Raw genomic sequence first — 22,260 nt, forward strand, 5'->3', positions numbered from 1 at the left:
TCCAACTCCTTTGGGTAAATATCAAGGAGTGTAATTACTGGGTGGTATGGTAAGAGCATGTTTAGCTTTTTAAGAAGCTACCAAACTGTCTTCCACAGTGGCCACACCATTCTGCATTCCCATCAGCAATGAGTGAGAGTTCCTGTTGCTCCACATCCTCGCCCAGCATTTGGTGTTGTCGGAGTTCTGGGTTTTAGCCATGCTGTTAGGTGAGAGGCGATATCTTATGCTTATTTTAATTTGCATTTCCCTGATGACATGTGTGGTGAGGAGCCTCTTTTCTTTCTTCCTTCCTTCCTTCCTTTCTTCCTTCCTTTTTCCTTCCTTCCTTCCTTCCTTCCTTCCTTCCTTCCTTCCTTTCTTTCTTTCTTTCTTTCTTTCTTTCTTTCTTTCTTTCTTTTCTTTCCTTGATGGAGTTTCACTCTTGTTGCCCATGCTGGACTGCAGTGGCACAATCTCAGCTCACTGCAACCTCCGCCTCCTAGGTTCAAGTGATTCTCCTGCCTCAGCCTCCTGAGTAGCTGGGATTACAGGCATGCACCACCATACCCCACTATTTTTTTTTTTTTTTTGTATTTTTAGTAGAGAAAGGGTTTTGCCATGTTGGCCAGGCTGGTCTCCAACTCCTGACCTCAGGTGATCTGCCTGCCTTGGCCTCCCAAAGTGCTGGGATTACGGGCGTGAGCCACCGTGCCCAGCCGGGAGCATCTTTTCATATGCTTATTTGCCATCTGTGTATCTTCTTTGATGAGGCGTCATTTAAGATATTTCGCCCACTTTTTAAATTGGGTTGTTTATTTTCAAATTGTTGAGTTTTAGGAATTCTTTGTATATTTTGGATAACAAGCCTCTCTTCTCAGATATTTCCATCAAAAATATTTTCTCCCAGTCTGTGGCTTGTCTTTTCATTTTCTTGGCAGCATCTTTCACAGAGCAGAAGTTTTCATTTTAAGGAAGTCCAGCTTATCAATTATTTCTTTCCCGGATCCTGCCTTTGGTGCTGGATCTAAAAAGTCATTGCCAAACCCTAGGTCATCTAGATCTTCTTTTATGTTATCTTCTACGAGTTTTATAGTTTTTCATTTTCCATTTAGGCCTGGGATCCATTTTGAGTTATTTCTTTGTGAAGGTCCATGTCTAGATTCATTGTTTGCAAGTGCTCTTTTTATGTGCATTGATGAGGTTTGGGAAGGTCAATAACTTGGACAAAGTACACACCCTGGTCAGCAAAGGAACCGCAGACCATGCTTCTATCCATAGGGCTGAGCTGGGGCACAGCTTTGTGGAAACTGAGTTATGTATGAGACCCCACAAAAGGCTTAGAATCACTTCCCTTTTCCCCTCTCACTTCCTTGGCTCCAGAATGAGAATAGAATGTGCGTCCAGAAGCTCCTTTCAGTCTGCATCCTTTGACCCGTGTGCCCACATGCTGCAAGGGCTCTGGTGCCCTCTATGAAGTACAAGGAAACACTTATAAAATAGCTAAATGTGCAGTTTTGCCCCAACCAGAGGTGATTGCAATAGAACCTGGTACAGACCAGTAGAAGCAGGCATTGACAATTCAAAGAAGAAATAATAGACAAACATAACAGAGAAAGAAACATAATTGAGAAACAGAAAAATTATGGGAGACACATAACAGAGAAAGGGGGTGTGTGTGTGTGTGTGTGTGTGTGTGTGTGTGTTAGGGAACAGCCACTATGTTCTAACTTTGGGGAAACATCATTAAGATCTCTGAATTACTGTGTCACAGAGGAAGGGATTTCAAGACCACCTGCTGACATTTGAGGATTTTGCTCAAGGAAGGTTCCTGGAAGGGAGGGGCCACTCCCATGAGACAGCACAGCTCAGCAGAGCTGAATGGCTCACCCCCCCACCCCCCCAGCTTACCCCCTACATTGCCGATGGCCTTCTCTGCCAGGGATAGGGGCCCTGGAGCCATCGGCTAAAGGAGGCCCAGCACAAAAGGTGCCCAAGTTTATTGAGGGTTCTGGGTAGAAGTTTAAGGCAGTAATATTGGAGAGAACCTTCTTCGTGGTGACTCTAGCTTTGGGGATGCTAAGCATGGTAGCATTTGGCACAGACCCATGAGTTTAGACACTTGGAGATTTGAGCGTTTGGGTGAGGGTGACGATGATGGTGGTGGTGGTCCTTGTGGTCCTGATGAACTCGGATGACATTATAGAGGGTTTGCAGCAATGGAGAAAACGCAGCCCCAGCCTCATGGAACTTGCGTTCTGGCAGTGGGAGGTGTACAAACAGCATCCCTCACAGTAATCCTTCTACACAGATGTTATGCTTATTCTACACTCAAGGAACCGAAGCTCAGAGATGTCCACAGCTTGCCCAACCCACACAGCAGGTGGTGGTGAGTCTGGATTTGAACTGCCTTGTCCGTGGGGTGGTAGAGATTTGAGCTGAGAAGACACACGTGCCTCACCAAAACTCGTGGGAGTATTTTGTTCTCAGGGGTGACTGAGCACGCCATTTCCTCTTGACCCAGCTTAGCTCAGCCCTTCAAAGGACCAGAGAATGGTATGTGTGTCTCTTTCTCTCTAAGCAAACTTTCCTTAGGGGAAAAGAAAAAGCCATGCCACAAGGCAGAAGAAAGTCGCAGGAATGAGGCTGTGCGGCCAGGCCTCGCGGCCACCCACCGGCTTGTGAGTGGGAAGCAGTGGGATTTCCTCCCGGGCAAGCCGACCCACCCCGCACCCCCCCGAAGCGGGCCAGAGAGGTGTCCTCGGTGGGTCAGGAAGGGTCGACGCCCCCTCCTTCCCTCAGCCTCCTCCCTGCCGCATCCCCATCCCTCTGCCCGCCAGATTCTGCGGAGTCTGCGAAACAAAACCGCCATTGTTTCCAGCCGGGCTGCTCAGGAAAAACAACAGGTTTTTCCACTTTGGGGCCTTTGTAGATGTGGATGCCCCGCATGCTTCTCCTCCGCTGCAGAAGGCTGTGGTCTTCTGTTCCTTTCGTCAGGAAATACTCTGGGAACTCTCCAGGGCCACGGCAGCTGGGGGCCCGTCCAGCCTCCAAACTTAGGGGTTCCCTGGGACCCCAGAATCCCTATGAGCCCCAGGATCTCCCAGCCTGACAGCCACCCCCAGGCACCGCGCTCTTTCTCTTCCCAAGATGCCTCTCCTCTGCGTCTCACCCCCACCTGCACTCACACCAATGTCCCAGGGTCTCCACACACCGTGGCCCCCAAGCGGCCTCCCCAAAGTCCAGGCGCTGATCCCTCCCTCCAGGGAGAGACCCCTGACCCTGGGGTGGGGGGCTGCAGGCTCCGCCGAAGACCCTCCTGGACATCTGAGCAGCAGAGCTGATGTCTTACTCCTAGGACACAAGCCCCATCCGGACATTTACAGATTTACATATTTTTTCTGTAAATCTAAAACTGTTTTAGAATAAAAAGTCACTTTTTTTTTGTTTTTTTGTTTTTTTGTTTCGAGACAGAGTCTCACTCTGTCACCCAGGCTGGAGTGCAGTGGTAAGATCTTGGCTCACTGAAACCTCCGCCTCCCGGGTTCAGTGATTTTCCTGCCTTAGCCTCCTGAGTGGCTGGGATTACAGGCGCACACCACCACGCCCTGCTAGTTTTTTTTTTTTTTTTTTGTATTTTAGTAGAGACAGGGTTTTACCATATTGGTCAGGCTGGTCTCACACTCCTGACCTCAAATGATCCTCCCACCTCGGCCTCCCAAAGTGCTGGGATGACAGGCGCGAGCCACCGTGCCCGGCCAACAAGTCGCTTTAAAAAGCATTCGGCTGAATGAGGGAACGAGTGTTTCCACAATATGACACGATGTCAGGCTCAGCCTAAGGCCTTGGACTGAGCAGGTTTCAATGAGCTCTGGGCCCCTGGCCACGGTTGCATCTCCGGCCGTCAGTCCTAAGCTTCGCTCTGGGGACTGTCTAGAGTGGTAGGTGCTGGTCTGGGTGCACACACGTGTCCCTTGTGTTTGCTGCTGGGAGGACGCCGCTCTCACAAATTTTGAGAAATTGGCTGGGTTTAGGAGAGTGGAGAGGCTTTACTCTTTTACAAAACTGCTTGATTTTTGACGTTCTTCTCAATCATGCTCAGCGGCTCCGTGTTGACTAGGATATAGAGCTAAATGCCGTCATTTCTTTTCTCCATGATCAAATCTCAAACCCATCTGTACTGGCCCCAGAGATATCAGATCCTAATCCCTGGGACCTGTGAATGCTACTTTACACGGAAAAAAAGGGTCTCTGCAGATGTGATTGAACTGAGGATCTTGAGATGGAAAGATTGTTCTGAACCATGGTGGGGCGGCGTCTGATGGCATCAGGAGGTCCCGATAAGAGGGAACAGAAAGAAGTTTAAGACACGGAGAAAAGGAGGAGGCTGCGTGGCTACGGACGCAGACACTGGTGTGATGCAGCCATGACCAAAACACCTGCAGCCCCAGGAAGACAGAAACACGGCAGGGAGGATCAAGTGAAAATGGGGAGCCCGGGCCAGCGTCTGGGGGTCTTGGTGCCTGACGGGGGCTTCCTGGTTCTAACAGCTGGGATGGGGTCCGGAGAGGCTCGAGCACGCTGCGACTACCCCAGGAGGCAATCAGCGATCTCACACATGGTGGGTGGGACACAGGTGGGCCCTTCTGGGGCCTCAGCTGCTGATGCGGGTGGGAGAGGAAGGAGCCCGCATTTGAGGGAGGCAAAGTGTGCAGAGAGAAACACTTCGAGGTTCCTTTTCCTTGTGAGAAAAGCCCTGGGTGCCACCGCCCCTCACACGGCACCACCTGCCCCTCCCTGTGGCAGAGGCTGTCCCCGTTCCATTTTGGGCTGGGGGAGGCTTGTGGCCCAAGGCTAAGGGGTAAGTACATGTGCCACAGCCCTGGAATGCACAGTAGGTCATGCCCCCCACTGAGGAATTGCCAGAGGCGGGGGACTTGTCTGATGTCACACCTGGCCTCACCCAGTTCTGCTGACGGATGGGCAGCCACAGGACCCCAAGTCCTGAAGCTTTGGGAAGTATGAGCCTGTCCTCTAGAAGGGCAGGTCCTGGCCTTTGTAAAAGAGCTCATTTTGGTGGATTGAGAACCTGGAGAAGTGAAATTAATGAGCTGAAAGTGACACCTGCCTTTGACCCAAAAAGTCCACCAGCCGCTCCTCCCCCAGCCCTACCACAGGGCAAGTTCTTGGCCCTGTGCAGGTCTGTCTCGGGTGGGGGCTGCCTCGGTTAACTCCCCTTCCCGTGGCTGTGGGGAGAGGCAGGGAGCAGCTGTAGAAACCAAGAATTCTGTCTGGATCTTCAGGGTGAAGGCTCTTTGCTGGCTGTTCCCTGCTGGTGGCACAGAGGGCTTCTGTGGATGAGGACTCGGAGGCCCCCTCTCTGAGCCCAAGGAAGGCCTCACACCCCGGTGAACCACAGAACAGGGGCCATGGCGCTGCACTGGCTGAAGCTCCGGCCTCCTCTCCCTCCCACCATCTGTGCGGGACGCCCGGCTCATCCCAAACCAACTTCCTGGAGCTTTCCGAGGCCGATCTGCGAGTGACAACCAGGTGAGCTGCAGGCTGCACCGACGTTTCCACCTCACTCAGCCTTCTGGATTGTAGAGACTATGTCTGCACTCAGCATTAGTGAAGGAATTGCATTCTTGGGATTGGGGGAATCGGAGGGAAGAGGCCTTTTCCATCCCGGTGGTAGCAGAAGTGGAAATCTGTGCTGGAAATAAAACACCCTGAAATAACAGAAGAACTGGACATACTCCAGAGGGTTTTGAAGAAACCATCCCAGAGTGAGAAGGCAGGCTGGCTGCTCAAAGAGCCGAGGGGTGGGGCGTTTGAACTGCAGTTCAGTGACTGGAGAGGGGCCATTTGGGGCAGTGGCTTCCAAACCAAGTGGCTGGGCTTTGGTGGATGGGGAGCAGTCCATCATAAGCTACAGTTTGCAGGTCACGGATGGCTGCAAATTTCCTCCACGGCCGGAGGAAGATGGGCCCTTCCATGGGGCTGTCTAGGGCTCTGGGGCAGCTCTGGAAAAGACAGCCATGAACTTGGCCACGGGCAGGAGCCTGCAGAGTCCCAGCAGAGACCCCACCACCTGGGGGGCAGAGGCTCCCTATTGGGGTCCCCTCCTGGGGTCCTGGATCCCCACAGACCAAGCACAGGCCGACAATTTCCCTGCCCTCATGCATCTCGGAAGGCTTGGTGCTGGGCAGGGCCAGGGATGCTTCAGTGAGTTCTAAACATTCTCAGTGGATCAAAGATTCTCATAAACAGAGGCCTAAGTGCTTACATGGAAATTCCCAGTGGTTTATCTTGGGAATTAGTTAAGTGCAATAAAACAGGCTTCTGGCAGATCTGCGTCCTGTGGTGGCGTGACCCCCACACAGCCTCCTACGGACGAGCTCTGACCGGCTTGAGTGGGGCTGGGCTCCCTCTCAGTGGAGGAGCGTTTCATTAGCGACAGCTGGGGATCGTTCGCAGAAATGCAGGCGTGGCCCCCGGGAGAAGCAGACCTGTGAAAATCCGGACTTTGAAAATGGAAGTAAAAAAACAAGCTCTGTATGAGAACTAGGAGTCTCCAGGGATTCGTGTCTGAGTTCCTCTCTGCGAAGGAGCTTGCTGGCACTGGTCTGTCCAACCCCGGGGTTTACGGAGACTCAGGTTCCCGGACGATACTGCGTCTCCACGGCGTCCAGCGAAATGCCTCCCCCACCCCACCCAGTTGTTGGGCCTGTGGGGTAGAAAACGAACTGGGGGATTGGGATTCACTGGTGTACTCAACAGATGCATATGAGGCCCTTGTCGCAGGCTGGGCTCTGCCAGGCCGCTGTGGTACGCCGAGGTGAGTCCTCTGTGAATCGGGAACGCCCGCTCCCTGTGTCTGCCCAGAAGGCTGCATTTGTCCTGGGCCGCTCGCGGGAAGAGGTCACCCAGCAGGGAGATGTTCTGTGCCAACGTGTGCGGGGCCCCAAGGAGACAGAGGGAGGGGCAGGCGTGTGGGCCATGGTGGGGTTGGTTGGCTGAGGGCATGGGGTGCCCATGTGGGCAAGTCCCTGGGACCTCCTGAGGAGGGTGGATTGGGACTTTGCTGAGAGGCTCAGAAGGGGTCAAGGGTGCAGTGGGCAGCTCAAGCCTCCCTTTTCCGGGGGGTCCAGAGTCGCCAGAGGACCCGTAGCCCCTTGCAGCAGCAGCAGTGGCAGATGGACAGACTTTGTGGGAAGGGCCCTGCAGACACCGCCTCTCCCATCCCAGAGGTGCCTGTGAGGCAGAGGAGGAGAGGAGGCCTGCTGAGAACAAACCCTGGGTCCCCCACCTCCGAGACTGATGCGCCGGGCAGAGGCCGCCTTCCTGCCTCCTTGCTGGGGCATCTTCCCCTTCCTGCTGACCTGCGTGGCCAGGAGACCCCAGGCTGGGCTGACCAGAGCCCTGGAACAAGCTCACAGAAAGCGCTTCTCCACTTCCCAGGGAGCCTCCTGCCCACACCAGCCTCCCTGTGGCAGGCCCAGTGTCCACACCACGTGCACTCATGGAGCTCGGCCCCTGGGAGACTTACTCCCCACCCCCCAGGACCTGCTCCTGGCACCAAGCTGGCCACAGGGGCCACGTCCTCTGCATGTGGCAGGCCTCAGGGACGGCCCTGCCCACAAGGTCACTCTGCTCCTGGGTCCTCAGGCCCCTTTGCTTCCAGGAGAAGCTTGTCCTTCCTCCTCCCACACCAAAACCCACAGAGAGGAGCGGACGCCCCGTGGCTCCTGCCCTGCCCTAGGCTGGCCACCCCTCATGCAGCTCAACTCCCACGTATTCCTGGGGCCGGGGCAGGCCAGCCCTGATGCCCACCTTCCTCTCTCCCATGGCCCCCTTTGAGGTGAGCCAACCCTGTCTCCAAGCCTGGGGTGCTGTAGAGATGCCTCCTCCTGTCTGCCGGCTCCAGGACTGTCCCCTGCTCTGCCCCCGCCCCAGCCTCCCCACCTGTGCATGTTCACAGCCCCATGGCGCCTCCCAATACCTGCTGAGCTCAGCCCTGGCCCCCCATCCCAGCCCCATCCTCCTCCCACATCCTCCTCCCCAGCACCACCGCCTGACCCCTGCATGGCCAGAGGAAACACACCTTTGTCCGGCCTCCCAGCCCAGCCACACCTCAAGCTCAGCACAGGTCCCCACTCCCCCGAGCCCCTCCCAGTCTGGTCCTGCTCGTCCCACACCTGCTGGGCTTTGGCGCAACCCTAGGCTGCCTGGCCACACGGCCCCCCTGCCTCGCACCCTCGCACCAGGCACAGGCGGTACTTCTCAGATGCTCACTGGGCTGTTTTCCAGTGGGTCTGGGGGCTCCTGAGGGTGACCGTGGCCTCTCCCCCACGTCCTTCCTGTCCTCATCCAGGGAGCGGGCACACAGGGCTGACTGCAGTTCTGTGCTCAGCAAGGGAGACGCCCATTTTCTTCGAGGATTTCCTCTGGCGCTGACCTACTAGATGCGTGGGGTCAAGGGACGGGGGCAGGGCAGAGGAGTTCAGGTTTCGGCAGCTGCCACTCCGCCCTCGTCCTGTCAGGGACACCTCGGGCCAAGGCGCTGTCTGGATTTTAGCCAGCAATGGGGAGTCCCGCTCTGCCCTGGCCGCCGCCCACTGTCTCGTGTGAGTGAGTCACCGGCTGCTTCAGCTCCCTCCTCCTCCAGGGGTGACTTCACCCGGTCAGCTCTCACTGACCAAGAAAGGGATCCAAGAAATCAGGGGTGTGGAGGCAGGAGGCCAGGGGCCTTCCTGGGACCCCTCAGGAGGTTCCCCTAGCACCACTCCCAGGCAGAACAGCCCAGCCTCACCCCGAGGGCTGCGGGAGGTGCTGCTAGAAAATCACTTGGGGCTTCCTTTTGGCCTCCCAGTGAGTCATGAGGGCTGCGGCACAGAGGGGCAGGGGGACATCCAGGAGGGCTGGGTGCTCCTGCTGCTGTCCTGGGAGGGGGCACGGCAGTGTCCGGCGGGGACGGGTGCATCCAGTAAAGGAGTGCGTGCAGCGTGTGGCATCTGAGCGAAGCTGGAGCCACACCGTGTGGCTGGGGACCGCAAACTCCTCACTCAGCTCCCCCCAGCCTCAATGTTCCCATCTGTGAAGTGGGGCACAGGAAACCTGCCCTTCCTGGGTCACAGGGTGCTGGAGGAGCAGACGGGAGTGGGTTGTGCCCTGCGAAACTCTGCACCTCGGGAGGCGGCGCGTCTCTCCCGCAGCCTCACTGGGGTGTGTGTGGCCCAACCCGGGGATCCCCGCCGGCTTCTCCACTCCCTTGGCTGCCTCCAGGCTCAGCAGAGGTGGTTTCTGTCCTTTGGTTTGGATGAAGGTGGTTGGCTCAGCGGAGACCATCTTTCTCTGGTAAATGGGAACAGAGGCCCAGAGGGGATGGGATTGGCCCAAAGTCGCACATGACGGGCCCTGACTGCCCGGCCAGCTCCCCACCCCCAACAAGCTTGAGCTGCCACCCCTAAGCGCCAGGCTTCCTGGAGGGCCCCTGCCCAGGCAGCAGGCCTGAGCTCCATGGGGATGGTGGCCTGTGCCCTCCGACAGACACGGGGTTGGCCACTACTGAGGGTCAGCAGCGTGTGAGGCTGGCTGGCCACTGTGAGGCTCAGGAGGGCAGGGGGCCCAGCCCTCCGTGGAATGCAGGGCCACTGGGAGGCCGGGTTCACGCTGCAGGGACAGCACTACTGGAACTATGGGGGGACTTGGGGCCACTGGGAGGCCAGGTCCACGCTGACCACAGGGATGGCACTGCTGGAGCTACAGGGAGGTTGCTGGGGCCGCTCCGGCTGAGCTCCCAGGTGCCAGGCTCCAGGAGACAGCACGGCCTGTCGTGCACACGAAGGAACCAGGAGCAGGGAAGGTCACTCGTGTCTTTGGGGTCTCACGGTTGCTGGGGTGTGTTCAAGTCAAAATAAAAATGTAGAGGCGAATTTCCAAGTGTAACGTTTTATTTGGGAAGAAAGGATTGCATCTTGGGGCATACGTGCCGACCAGGTAAATGGTGGAGGTTGGAGAAGCAGTAGAAGGTTGGTAGTTTTACAAGAAAGGAGAAGGTTACCTATTGCTCTTTGAGAAAGTTCACTGGCGCTGGGAAAGTTCTGAGGACCTGGGACTTGCTGGTCGGTGTGACAGCTGTGAGCAGAATTCCTTCTGGAGTTGGAGCAAGTGACCTCAGCAGCTGTGGATAAAACTGGTCCCAGGTGACAAAAGGCAGTTTCAGCAGCTGGACTTGCAGAGAGTTCCATTCTTGGAGCAGTGTTGTGCCCTGAGTACTTTTCCCCTGCCTTCCGAAGGCAGTTTTAGTTGGTGTGACAAGAATGACACACTTTGTATGATCAGTGTTTATAGGTGTGAGCTTGGTGGCAGGGGCATCCTCTGCAAACTCATCCCAGCCATAACCAGGGGGGCCCTGGAGCAGCAGCCCCCGCCAAGTCCTCGGGAACTGGATTCCAGGCGCTCCGGGTGCCCGGCAAGAGGACCTGGGTGTCCGTGGGTCACGACTCTGGAGCTCACTCTATCTACCTTCTCCCTGCGGCTCACACTGGCCGGCGGCACCCTCCATCGGCGCCCTCACTCTCTGCGTGTGGTCTGTCCGTGTCACTCATCTGCCCCTGTCACTTTGGCTTATTTATACCTTGCTGCCGAGGGCTTGCTCCTGACCGTGGCTGCCATGGAGCCCCGCCTCCACCCGTCACCACATCGATTCTTTCCCTGTGGCCCCGTTTAAGTGCCCCAGGGAGGAATCTGGCCCAGTGCCTTCTTGCCCAGCCTCACTTCAGTGCCAGTCACGAAAGCCCAGGGATTGTCTGCCCGGGAGCCCGGCGCACACCCCTGGACACAGAAGTGCTGTCCGTCCAGACGTGGTGAGGAGAGGTCCGGGGGCCAGCTCTGCTCATCTCCTCATGCCCAGGGCTGGCCCACGACGGGCACAGAGCAGCACGTGGTCATTGAGGCTGGAAATAAAGAGCCTACTTTTCCCGGCTGAGCTGAGTCCCTTTCGGTTCCAAATGGATTCTGTGTTCCTCCCTCTGGGGCAGGCTGGCCTGGCAGGAGGTCACCACACAGGGCCCCCAGGTGTGGAGTGGGTCCCTGGGGGATAAGGGCTGAGTGGAAATGGAGAGGAGGGTGCACCTGTTGGGGGATTGACTTACCCAAGTCCAGGAGGAGGCTGTGCTGGGGGCACGGGGTCGGCAGGGACACCGTGGCTGTTTGCAGGTCGGGCTGTTTGGGATAATGCAGCGATGAGTGTCCGGTAGGTTTCACTTCACTCACATAGATTCCTCGGGGTGGCACTGCCGGGTCCTGAGTAAGCCGACCTTTCACCTTTTAACAGCACCAGCTGGCTTTCCAAAGCGGCTGAGCCATTTCCCATGCCCCCCGGCAGCAAGGGAACCGATTTCTCCACATTCTTACCGGCTCCTGCCATCCTCTGGGTTTTGATCAGGGTTATTCCAGCAGGTGTGCAGTGGGCTTCGATGCGCTTTTCCCCTCTTCATGGAGGTTGAGCTCCTTTGGATGTGTTTATTTGCCATTGACATGTCGTCTTTGGTGAAATGTCTATTCAAGTCTTTTCCCTATATTTTAAACGTAAACTTTTTACTCTGGAAGAATTTTCTATTTCTAGGACAGTTGTGGCATGAGCCCTGCGTTCCCGCGCCCCGTTGTCAGTCTCCCCCTCGCTGGTGTCTTAAGTCTCCGTGGTGCATTTGGCTACCCTGAGAAGATGACGTTGGTCTGTACGTCAACAACATCGACTGACTACAAACAAATGTCAGACTTGGTTCTGATTTCAGTCATTTTTTCACCAACATCTGTTCTGTCCCAGGACCCCGTGTGACACTCCATCCCCAGGGCCTCCTCTCAGCTGAGACCGTTTCTCAGAATTTCCCTATTTTTGAGGACCTTGACAGTTTTGAAGAGGACCGGCTGAGTATTTTGTGGACTGTCCCTCAATTTGAGTTCTCCTGACATTTTTCTCCTGGGTAGAGTGAGATCCTGGGTTTTCAGGAAGAACATGCAGGGGTCAAGTGCTTGGTGCCTCACATCCCCGCGGGGGTTGGCACCGCCAGCAGGACGTGTGGCTGTCGACACTGACCTGGGCCGCTGGGCTGAGGTCACGCTTGTCACACTTCTCTACTCTGTTCTTTGGAAGCAAGTCACTAAGCCCGGGCCACCATAACATTTTTTTTGAGATAAGCCTGGGAGCGTGCCCCAGACACTCGCTTGAAGTACATCAAATGTTTTCTGCGTGGAAAACGCCCAGCCCGGCCCCCATGAGCTGTAGGACACCAGGCAGGTTACCTCCCCTCTGTGAGCCTCCCCTGAAGAGGGAGGGGATCCTTGGACACATAGAGCCCTGGGCCTGGGCAGTGACATCACATTTAGGCCCTTGGAAGGGCATGGAAGGGCATGGAAGGTCACGGGCTGCCGGGAGGAGAGATGGTATTTCAGTTGACCTAGGAGGGCCTGGGCCATGCAGGGCCTGGGTGAGGGCTGGGTGTGCTGGGTCCCTCTGCTCAGCCCTCCCCTTTCTCACAGCCCAGTCTTTCCATGAGGAGCAGGTGAAGGCGGGGCAGGCAGGGCAGGCGGGAGCTGGGCTCCACACCAGTGGAACTGGGTTTGAGTCTTTCCACTTTCCACGGCCGGCTGGGGCAAGCTGCATAATTTCTCTGCGCCTTAGCTTCTTTCCCTGCAAAATAGGGATAAAAACTGTACCCAGGCGGCCTGGCCTGTGACAGGTGGGTGCACCCGAGCAGCCGGGCCTATGACAGGTGGGTGCACCCGGACGGCCGGGCCTACAGCAGGTGGGTGCACCCTGGCGGCCGGGCCTGTGGCAGGTGGGTAGAACTGGTGTTTCTCACAGGAGATGAATATCAACCTGCAGCACATTCTTTTTCTTTTTCTTTTCTTTTTCCCAATCCTCATCTTTATTTTTATCTTTTCTCAACATCTTACTATGTGACTTTCCAAACACACGGACCTCTTAAGACCCCTGCACACACTGTGGGCCCCGCCTCCACCTGGGCTGCCCGGCTTCCTCCCACCATGTCTGTGTGGCATCCTCCCACCCATCCTTACCGGGACGCTTGTTTAAATCACGTCTTCTGTACCTGCTGGTTGGTATTCTGCTCTCGGGAACTACTGACCAATCCCCCCAGCACACACTTGCTGGTTTTTCTGTCACCAGGATGGCCTTGTGAGTTGTTACTCTATTTCATGAGTTACAAACTCAGCGGCTTCTGATGGCTCCTGAGGTGGTCAGGAGCGTCCCCACCTTTTCTGAGTGTGTCTGACTTCCCGGCATAGATGCTCCAGGTGCACCCAGTCATTCTCCTGCCCACGCCCTGGACTCAGCCACTTCTCCATGGAGCCCTGGCTCCTTTAGAGCAGAGTGTTTTCTAGAAACCACCATCCAGGATCTAGGTTCGCGTCCTGCATTTCTAGGTGGTTGTGACATCAGCACTGCCTCCTGTAGACGGGGCAAGCCATCATCAGCTGGAGACTGGCATTCGTTAGTAGCTTTTTTTCTTCTTGGAGGTAAATTGCGCCTGCAGTGAAATGCCAAATCTTCATGGACCAGAATTCTGGCATGCATCCTCCTGGATGACCCCAAGCCCATGTGGGTAGAGAGAGGGTCTGGCCAGGGCCCTGCTCCCCACCCTGGGCCCAGGGGACTCCAGCTCCCTGACCTTCGGCCTCCCAGCCCTGCCACCCATCCTTCCCAAGGACGTTGAGGGTGAAGGGGAGGAGATCTGGTTGGCTGCTCACAAACCAGCTGGGCCTTTCAGCACCGTGGGCTGATGGCTGTGTGTGTCCATGTGGCCGGCCAGCTCGCCAGGGTCCTGGACGCTCGCACCTGCTGCCTGGAAGGTATGGAAAATGGGGACAGCCAGAGGCTCAGGACAAGGCCGGACTCCACGTGGCTGCTCAGGGCCTGCTTATCATGCAGACTCCCTGGGCATTTGTGTGCATGCTTCTGTGCCTGAGCTTCCCGGACAGTGACGTTCCATCCGTCTGCAGCATACAAAACCAAAGGCTTTTACCATACTCGATGCTTCGCAGACTGTGCCCAGATTCCAAGTATCCAAAGCAATCATGCTCACTCCACGGGAAGATTCTCCAGGCTGCTTTCCTCTGCCTCTTGTTTTTCTCTTGGCTTTTGCCTTCTTCTCATTCCTCCTCTCCAGGAAGGAAAACTCCGTCGCTGAACACTTCTGTGTGGTGTTCAAGGCTTTCTGTGGAGGGCTAACCACTGAGAACTTCTGGGCTTTGAGATCAGTGCCATTGGCTTGAGCCTCCACCCATTTATTCTATCATTTATTCATTCATTCATTCTTGTTTTCAGTTCAGGAACAGACAGTTCAGGTGTGGGTACCCCCTCTCGGGGCTGGCATCCAGGCTGAGGATTCACGGCCGGTCCACATCCCAGCTCTGGAATCAGACAGGCCTGGGTTAGGATTCAGCTCAGTTGTTCACTGTGTGACTTGGAGTGAGTCGCATTCCCTCTCTGAGCCTCAGGGGTCCTCCTCTGTAAGAGGGGGATGGTAACAGAACCTGCCTTATAGGGTTGTTGAAAGGATTCAGTGAGATTCTGCACAGAATGTTCGAGCCCAGGCCTGGCTTCCGGGAGAGCGTGGTGACGTTAGTCACCGTCATCATCTTTGTTGGTAATAACAGACCCTGCGGAAAAGCTATTGTGCAGAATTTGGACAAAGTACATGGGAATGTGGCAACATGTGCAGCTGTTCTTCCCCAGGGAGGGGGTTAGGGCCGGGGCCGGGGCCAGAGGCGGCTTCGCAGACTATGAGGGTGATTTGTGAGAAGGTGGCCTAGGCTAGAACAGCCCAGACAGAGGCATGAAGTGTGGGGAGCCGTGTGAGTTCACAGTGGGCGGACTGGCTTCCAGGGCTGGGCTGCAAAGGTCTCAAAGGCCTCAGTAGGAAGGCATGTGTGGCACGTGGAAAGGAAGCTGCCTGATGACCCTGCTTGTTCCCAACAGTGTCTGAGACTAGAGCATCCAGGGGGCCAGGCCCCAACAGCAGGAATCCCCATGGAGCTCAGAGCAGAGCTGCATGCAGGAATCAACAAAGGGTCAGAGCGAAGGTGAGTCGGGGGAGCTGAGTCACCACAGCAGGCAGGTCCAATGGAGACTGAGTAGGAACTGACCATCAAGAACTCAACAGACTTGGGAACAGACAGGGCTGGGGCACAGTGTCAGATTCTAGACATGGCAGGGCTCTCAGGGGTGGGTGGATGGATCTTGGGTGGTTGGGTAGATGGATGAATTGTGGATAAATGGTTGGGTGGATGGATATATGAATGAGTGAGCGGATGGACAGATGGATGGATAGGTGTATGGCTAGATGAGTGGGTGGATGGATGAATTGTGGATAAATGGGTAGGTGCATGGATAGATGAGTGGTTGGGTAGTTGAATGGGTGGACAGACAGATGGATGGATTTATGAGTGGGTGAATGAATGAATTGTGGATAAATAGGTGGGTAGATGGATAGATAAATGGGTGGATGGATGAATAGATGAGTGGGTAGATGGATGAATTTTGGGTAAACGGGTAGGTGGATGGATAGATGAGTGGGTGGGTAGATGGATGGGTGGGTGGATGAATTGCGGGTTGTTAGATGGATGGATAAATGGATGTGTGGATGAGTAGATGGATGGATGAGAAGTAATGAATGGATATGTGGATAGACGAATGGGTGGGTGGATGGATGGGTGGGTGGGTGGGAGGATGGATGCATGCTGGGTGGTTAGATGGGTGGATGAATGAGTGGGTTGATGTAGATGAATGGATGGGTGGGTAGGTGGATGGATGGTGACTGGATGGATGAATGGTGGATAAATGGTGTGGATGGTTGTATGCTGGGTGGTGAGATAGATGAATGAACAGGGGGGTGTATGGATAGATGAGTGGATAGATGAATGAACAGGTGGGTGTATGGATGGACGAGTGGACAGATGAATGAACGGGTGGGTGTATGGATAGACGAGTGGACGGATGGATGAACAGGTGGGTGTGTGGATAGACGAGTGGACGGATGGATGAACGGGTGGGTGTGTGGATAGACGAGTGGACGGATGGATGAACGGGTGGGTGTGTGGGTAGACGAGTGGACGGGTGGATGAACGGGTGGGTGTGTGGATAGACGAGTGGACGGGTGGATGAACGGGTGGGTGTGTGGATAGACTAGTGGACAGGTGGATGAACAGGTGGGTGTGTGGGTAGATGAGTGGACGGATGGATGAACGGGTGGGTGTGTGGATAGACGAGTGGACGGATGGATGAACGGGTGGGTGTGTGGATAGACGAGTGGACGGGTGCATGAATGGGTGGGTGTGTGGGTAGACGAGTGGACGGGTGCATGAACGGGTGGGTGTGTGGATAGACAAGTGGACAGATGGATGAACGGGTGGGTGTGTGGATAGACGAGTGGACGGATGGATGAACGGGTGGGTGTGTGGATAGATGAGTGGACGGGTGGATGAACGGGTGGGTGTGTGGATAGACTAGTGGACAGGTGGATGAACGGGTGGGTGTGTGGATAGATGAGTGGACGGCTGGATGAACGGGTGGGTGTGTGGATAGATGAGTGGATGGATGGATGAACGGGTGGGTGTGTGGGTAGACAAGTGGACGGATGGATGAACGGGTGGGTGTGTGGGTAGACAAGTGGACGGATGGATGAACGGGTGGGTGTGTGGATAGACGAGTGGACGGATGGATGAACGGGTGGGTGTGTGGGTAGACGAGTGGACGGGTGGATGAACGGGTGGGTGTGTGGGTAGACGAGTGGACGGGTGGATGAACGGGTGGGTGTGTGGATAGACGAGTGGACGGGTGGATGAACGGGTGGGTGTGTGGATAGACGAGTGGACGGGTGGATGAACGGGTGGGTGTGTGGATAGACGAGTGGACGGGTGGATGAACGGGTGGGTGTGTGGATAGACGAGTGGACGGGTGGATGAACGGGTGGGTGTGTGGATAGACGAGTGGACGGGTGGATGAACGGGTGGGTGTGTGGATAGACGAGTGGACGGGTGGATGAACGGGTGGGTGTGTGAATAGGTGAGTGGACAGATGGATGAACGGGTGGGTGTGTGGATAGATGAGTGGACGGATGGATGAATGGGTAGGTGTGTGGGTAGATGAGTGGACGGGTGGATGAACGGGTGGGTGTGTGGATAGACGAGTGGACGGATGGATGAACGGGTGGGTGTGTGGATAGATGAGTGGACGGATGGATGAACGGGTGGGTGTGTGGATAGACGAGTGGACGGATGGATGAACGGGTGGGTGTGTGGGTAGACGAGTGGACGGGTGGATGAACGGGTGGGTGTGTGGGTAGACGAGTGGACGGGTGGATGAACGGGTGGGTGTGTGGATAGACGAGTGGACAGATGGATGAACGGGTGGGTGTGTGGATAGACGAGTGGACGGATGGATGAACGGGTGGGTGTGTGGATAGACGAGTGGACGGGTGGATGAACGGGTGGGTGTGTGGGTAGACGAGTGGACGGGTGGATGAACGGGTGGGTGTGTGGATAGACGAGTGGACGGGTGGATGAACGGGTGGGTGTGTGGATAGACGAGTGGACGGATGGATGAACGGGTGGGTGTGTGGGTAGACGAGTGGACGGGTGGATGAACGGGTGGGTGTGTGGATAGACGAGTGGACGGATGGATGAACGGGTGGGTGTGTGGATAGACGAGTGGACGGATGGATGAACGGGTGGGTGTGTGGGTAGACGAGTGGACGGGTGGATGAACGGGTGGGTGTGTGGATAGAGGAGTGGACGGGTGGATGAACGGGTGGGTGTGTGGATAGACGAGTGGACGGGTGGATGAACGGGTGGGTGTGTGGATAGACGAGTGGACGGGTGGATGAACGGGTGGGTGTGTGGGTAGACGAGTGGACGGGTGGATGAACGGGTGGGTGTGTGGATAGACGAGTGGACGGGTGGATGAACGGGTGGGTGTGTGGATAGACGAGTGGACGGGTGGATGAACGGGTGGGTGTGTGGATAGACGAGTGGACGGATGGATGAACGGGTGGGTGTGTGGATAGACGAGTGGACGGGTGGATGAACGGGTGGGTGTGTGGATAGACGAGTGGACAGATGGATGAACGGGTGGGTGTGTGAATAGGTGAGTGGACAGATGGATGAACGGGTGGGTGTGTGGATAGATGAGTGGACGGATGGATGAATGGGTAGGTGTGTGGATAGGTGAGTGGACGGATGGATGAATGGGTGGGTGTATGGATAGACGAGTGGATAGATGGATGAACAGTGGATAAATGGGTGGATGGATAGATAGACTGGTGGGTAGGTGGACAGGCAGGCACATGGCTGGATGAGTGAGTGGGTGGATGGATAGCTGGACAGATAGATAGATGGATGGGTGAGTGAATGGATACATGAATGAAGTTGCCAGTTGAAGCCACTTGCTGCAATCCTGTGTGGTGTTATGCTAGGAAAAGAATGACCTTCAGAGGAAAACAGTCATGGTTCTGTCCCTCACAACCACATTACTCTGCAGTAGTTGCTCAATAATATCCATCCAACAAAGGATTTTTATATAGAACTTATTTTACAAAGTCGTGCACATGAAAAGACGCGCAATATCACTAATCATTGGGAAATGCAAATCAAAACCACACTGACATACCACCTCACGCCCATTAAGGTAATTACCATAAAACACAAAGCTAAACCAGAAAATAACATGTGTTGGCAAGGATGTAGGGACACTGGAACCCTCCTGCACGGTTGGTGGGAATGTAAATGGCACCGCATCTGTGGAAGACGGTATGGAAATTCCTCAAAAAATTAAAACTATGTCTGCTTTATGATTCAGCCATCCCACTTTTGTGTACATACCCAAATGAACTGAAAGCTGAGGTCCAAAGAAACATCCACACACCCATGTTCACAGCAGCACTATTCACAACTGCTAAAAGGTGGAAGAAATTCAGTGTCCGTGGACAGGTGAATGGATACATACAATGTGGTGTATTCACACCATGGAATATTTTTTATTCAGCCTTAAGAAACTCTGACACATGCTACCACATGGACGGACCCTGAGGACATTCTGCTCAATGAAATAAGCCAGACACAAAAAGACAAAAACTGTCTAATGCCCATGGTGTGAGGTCCCTAGAGCAGTGAGATTCACAGGGCTAGGAAGTTAGTCTTTAATGGAGACAGAGTTTCAGTTGGAAAGCTGAAGAGAGTTCTGTGGATGGTGGTGGTGATTGCACAATGCCGGAAACATGTTTGATGCCACTGAACTGCTTACTCAGAAATGGCTAAAGTGGTAAATTTTATGTTACGTGTATTTTACCACAATAAAAGATAAAAATATAAGTCTCATAAACATGGTGTTGCATGAAGTCACATGCTTCTGGTGTGACCGCACCAATAGAAGTTTCACAACAGATCAGCCCACCCTCTGCCTTCAGAAGACAGGCTGGTGTCCGGGCGGGGCCCCCGGGGAGGGCAGGCCGTGTCCTGATTCTGGATCGGGCTCTGGTGACATGCATGTGCTCTGTGTGAAAAGGCCGTGGGGGTGTGCTTGCTTGCTCATTTTTCTGCGTTTCTGTTATCCTTGGAAGAAGGTTTTAAAACTACAGAATTCAGTTCAATTCTGCTCTTCAGTTATTAGAGTAAAGGACACTTCGTTCACCGTAGCTTCATGGAGGACTCGCCGTATTGCCTTAGCCCTCACTCATGGCCGTAGGATCCTGAGAACCTTCTCATGGACCTGACATGGTTCGCAGACGGACACTGGCAAACATTGCTTATGGGGCAGCACTGGCCCCCAGGCAACAGCCGAGCTGTTTTACAAACAGCGTATACACGCTTGGACACTCGCTCGCACACATGCCAACACTCTGATTTAAAAACTAAAAAGGAGCAAAGTTGTCTTAAAGACAGAGTGAGTGTGTGGGAGGGGGTTTCCGGGAAGCCTGGGTGTCCCCACCCCCATGTCTGTGGGCTGGAGAGATAGGGCACAAATGCTCCCACGAGCTCTGCGACCTGGAAACGATTAATTAATTAGACAGTGGAGACGGGAGCCTACCGCGCATTTGGCCTCTGCAGGCAGCTGCTTTTTTATGTCTTGCTGACAGTCCGAACGATCCTACATAAAATGGGGAGGGGCCGGCGAGCACCTGGGGAGGCTGAACAGTGGATCCCAGCAAGCACAGCCACCATGTAAAGACCCCAGCCTCCGGTGCTCTGCACTTTTACATGTAAAACATCACCAGAGACAAGAAAACATGTCTTTGGAGGCTACCTGGGTTAGTTGGAGTCATGGGTGCTGAGTTAGCTGGAGTTAGCTGGGGTGACGGGTGCTGAGGAAGGCACCAAGAATCCAGTGCTCCTGAGATCCCCTCAGAGCCACAGCTCCTGCCGCCACCCACCTTCCGGGGCATTGATGGCGGGAGGGTGCCTGGAGTGGCTCGGGCCCTCACAGCATCCTTCCACCTCTGTCATCACCCCAAAAGGGAGGCACGGCTTTCTCCTCATGACTAGAGTGGGTACACTGAGGCACTGAAAGACCAGGCTGTTGTCCAGGCTGCTGGCTCTGAATCCCATGCAGCTTCTAAACCGGTGTTTGTCACGAGCCTGATTTCCTCCTTCCCCCAAACCCCAAAGCCTCCCAGGACCCTGGTTAGGGAAGGAAGTGTGGGGCTGGCAGCGTGGTCCTGACTCTTGTTGCGGCATGGCGGAGGGGATAAGACCCCCCCAGGAGGCGGGGCACAGGGGAACAGGGGAAGGTGTCTCCCCAGCCCCTGGCTCACACAGCCCAAGTGAGACACAGAGTCCTGTAAGATGGAGACCAAGGGGCTGGAAAACACGGGAACAGGCCCATAAAGTGCAGAGTCCATCCTGGGAGGCCGTGGCAGCGACCCCGGCAGGACCACAGCACTGCAGTCCTTCCCCCAGCATGATGCCGCCTGGCACCCTCCAACAGGCTCCACATGGGCCAGCAAGTGGACACCCCCTCCGGGACACAGTGCAGTGACCAAACAGAGTGATCCAGACTTAGATGCCATCCTGGGGGTGGGGGATGGGGTGAGAAAACGAGGCCCCTGCACAGGAGTCCAAGCCACAGAAAGCCGGATGGGCAGGTCCTGGGATGGCCAGGCCCCTGTGCGTGTAAGCGAGTGTGCTAAAACCATCCAAGCACACTCGCTGGATGTGGAGTGGGGGTGCAGCAAGCAGTGGGGACTGGGAGGAAAGTCAGTGCATTTCAGACAAGCGCCATCAAGCGGGCCCCTCTCCTCCACGGGGCCTGGCAACTGCCCACCCTGGGGGGCTGCACCCTACTGGTTTCCCCAGCACCCCCGCCGAGCACCTCAGCCTAAATGCCTGTGTGTGATTTGCAGAGTCCTCCGGAGGCTGAGAGCAAACGGCTGCACTAGGAACCCAAGCAGTCAGACCGGCCCCCACCCTGGAGTGAACACATCGCCACTGCCAGGCATCGCAGGGGTAAGGAGCGGTTTTCTCTTCTCTTTAAAGCTTGATTTCGCGTCACGTCCTGCCTTTTTCCTTATGTTTATTGTCACGGGCTGTATCGCATGAAGACAGTGCACGAGTTAGTACTGGAATCATAGCAGTGCATGGGTCAGTGCTGTGCCACACTGACACTTGGTCAGTACCATGCACAGTTAGTGCTGTGCCACGCTGACACTCGGTCAGTACCATGTAGATATCAGTGCACGGTTAGTGCTGTGCCACGCTGACACTCGGTCAGTACCATGTAGATATCATTAGTGCCGCGCTACGCTGACACTAGGTCAGTACTGTGTAGATATTATTAGTGCTGTGCCACGCTGACGCTCGGTCAGTACCGTGTAGATATCAGTGCACAGTTAGTGCTGTGCCACGCTGACACTCGGTCAGTACCATGTAGATATCAGTGCGTGGTTAGTGCTGTGCCACACTGACACTTGGTCAGTACCGTGTAGATATCAGTGCATGGTTAGTGCTGCGCCACGCCGACCCTCAGTCAGTACCGTGTAGATATCAGTGCACAGTTAGTGCTGTGCCACACTGACACTCGGACAGTACCATGTAGATAACATTAGTGCTGTGCCACGCTGACACTCGGACAGTACCATGTAGATATCATTAGTGCTGTGCCATGCCAACGCTCAGTCAGTACTGTGTAGATATCAGTGCACAGTTAGTGCTGTGCCATGCTGACGCTCGGTCAGTACCATCTAGATATCATTAGTGCTGTGCCAC

At 55.2% G+C, this 22,260-nt stretch overlaps 1 long non-coding RNA gene across 1 annotated transcript in view; it reads left to right on the forward strand.

Annotated features, from left to right (window-relative positions):
- Positions 1-21,613, forward strand: part of LOC107968934 (uncharacterized) — a 178,515-nt gene extending 156,902 nt beyond the window's left edge. The window contains exon 3 of the long non-coding RNA XR_001710505.2: positions 21,399-21,613. This is a non-coding gene — a long non-coding RNA (uncharacterized LOC107968934). The remainder of the gene's footprint in view (positions 1-21,398) is intronic.
- Positions 21,614-22,260: the final 647 nt, after the last annotated feature.

Source organism: Pan troglodytes, chromosome 18 (genome assembly GCF_028858775.2).
Source record: "Pan troglodytes isolate AG18354 chromosome 18, NHGRI_mPanTro3-v2.0_pri, whole genome shotgun sequence".
NCBI lineage: Eukaryota > Metazoa > Chordata > Mammalia > Primates > Hominidae > Pan > Pan troglodytes.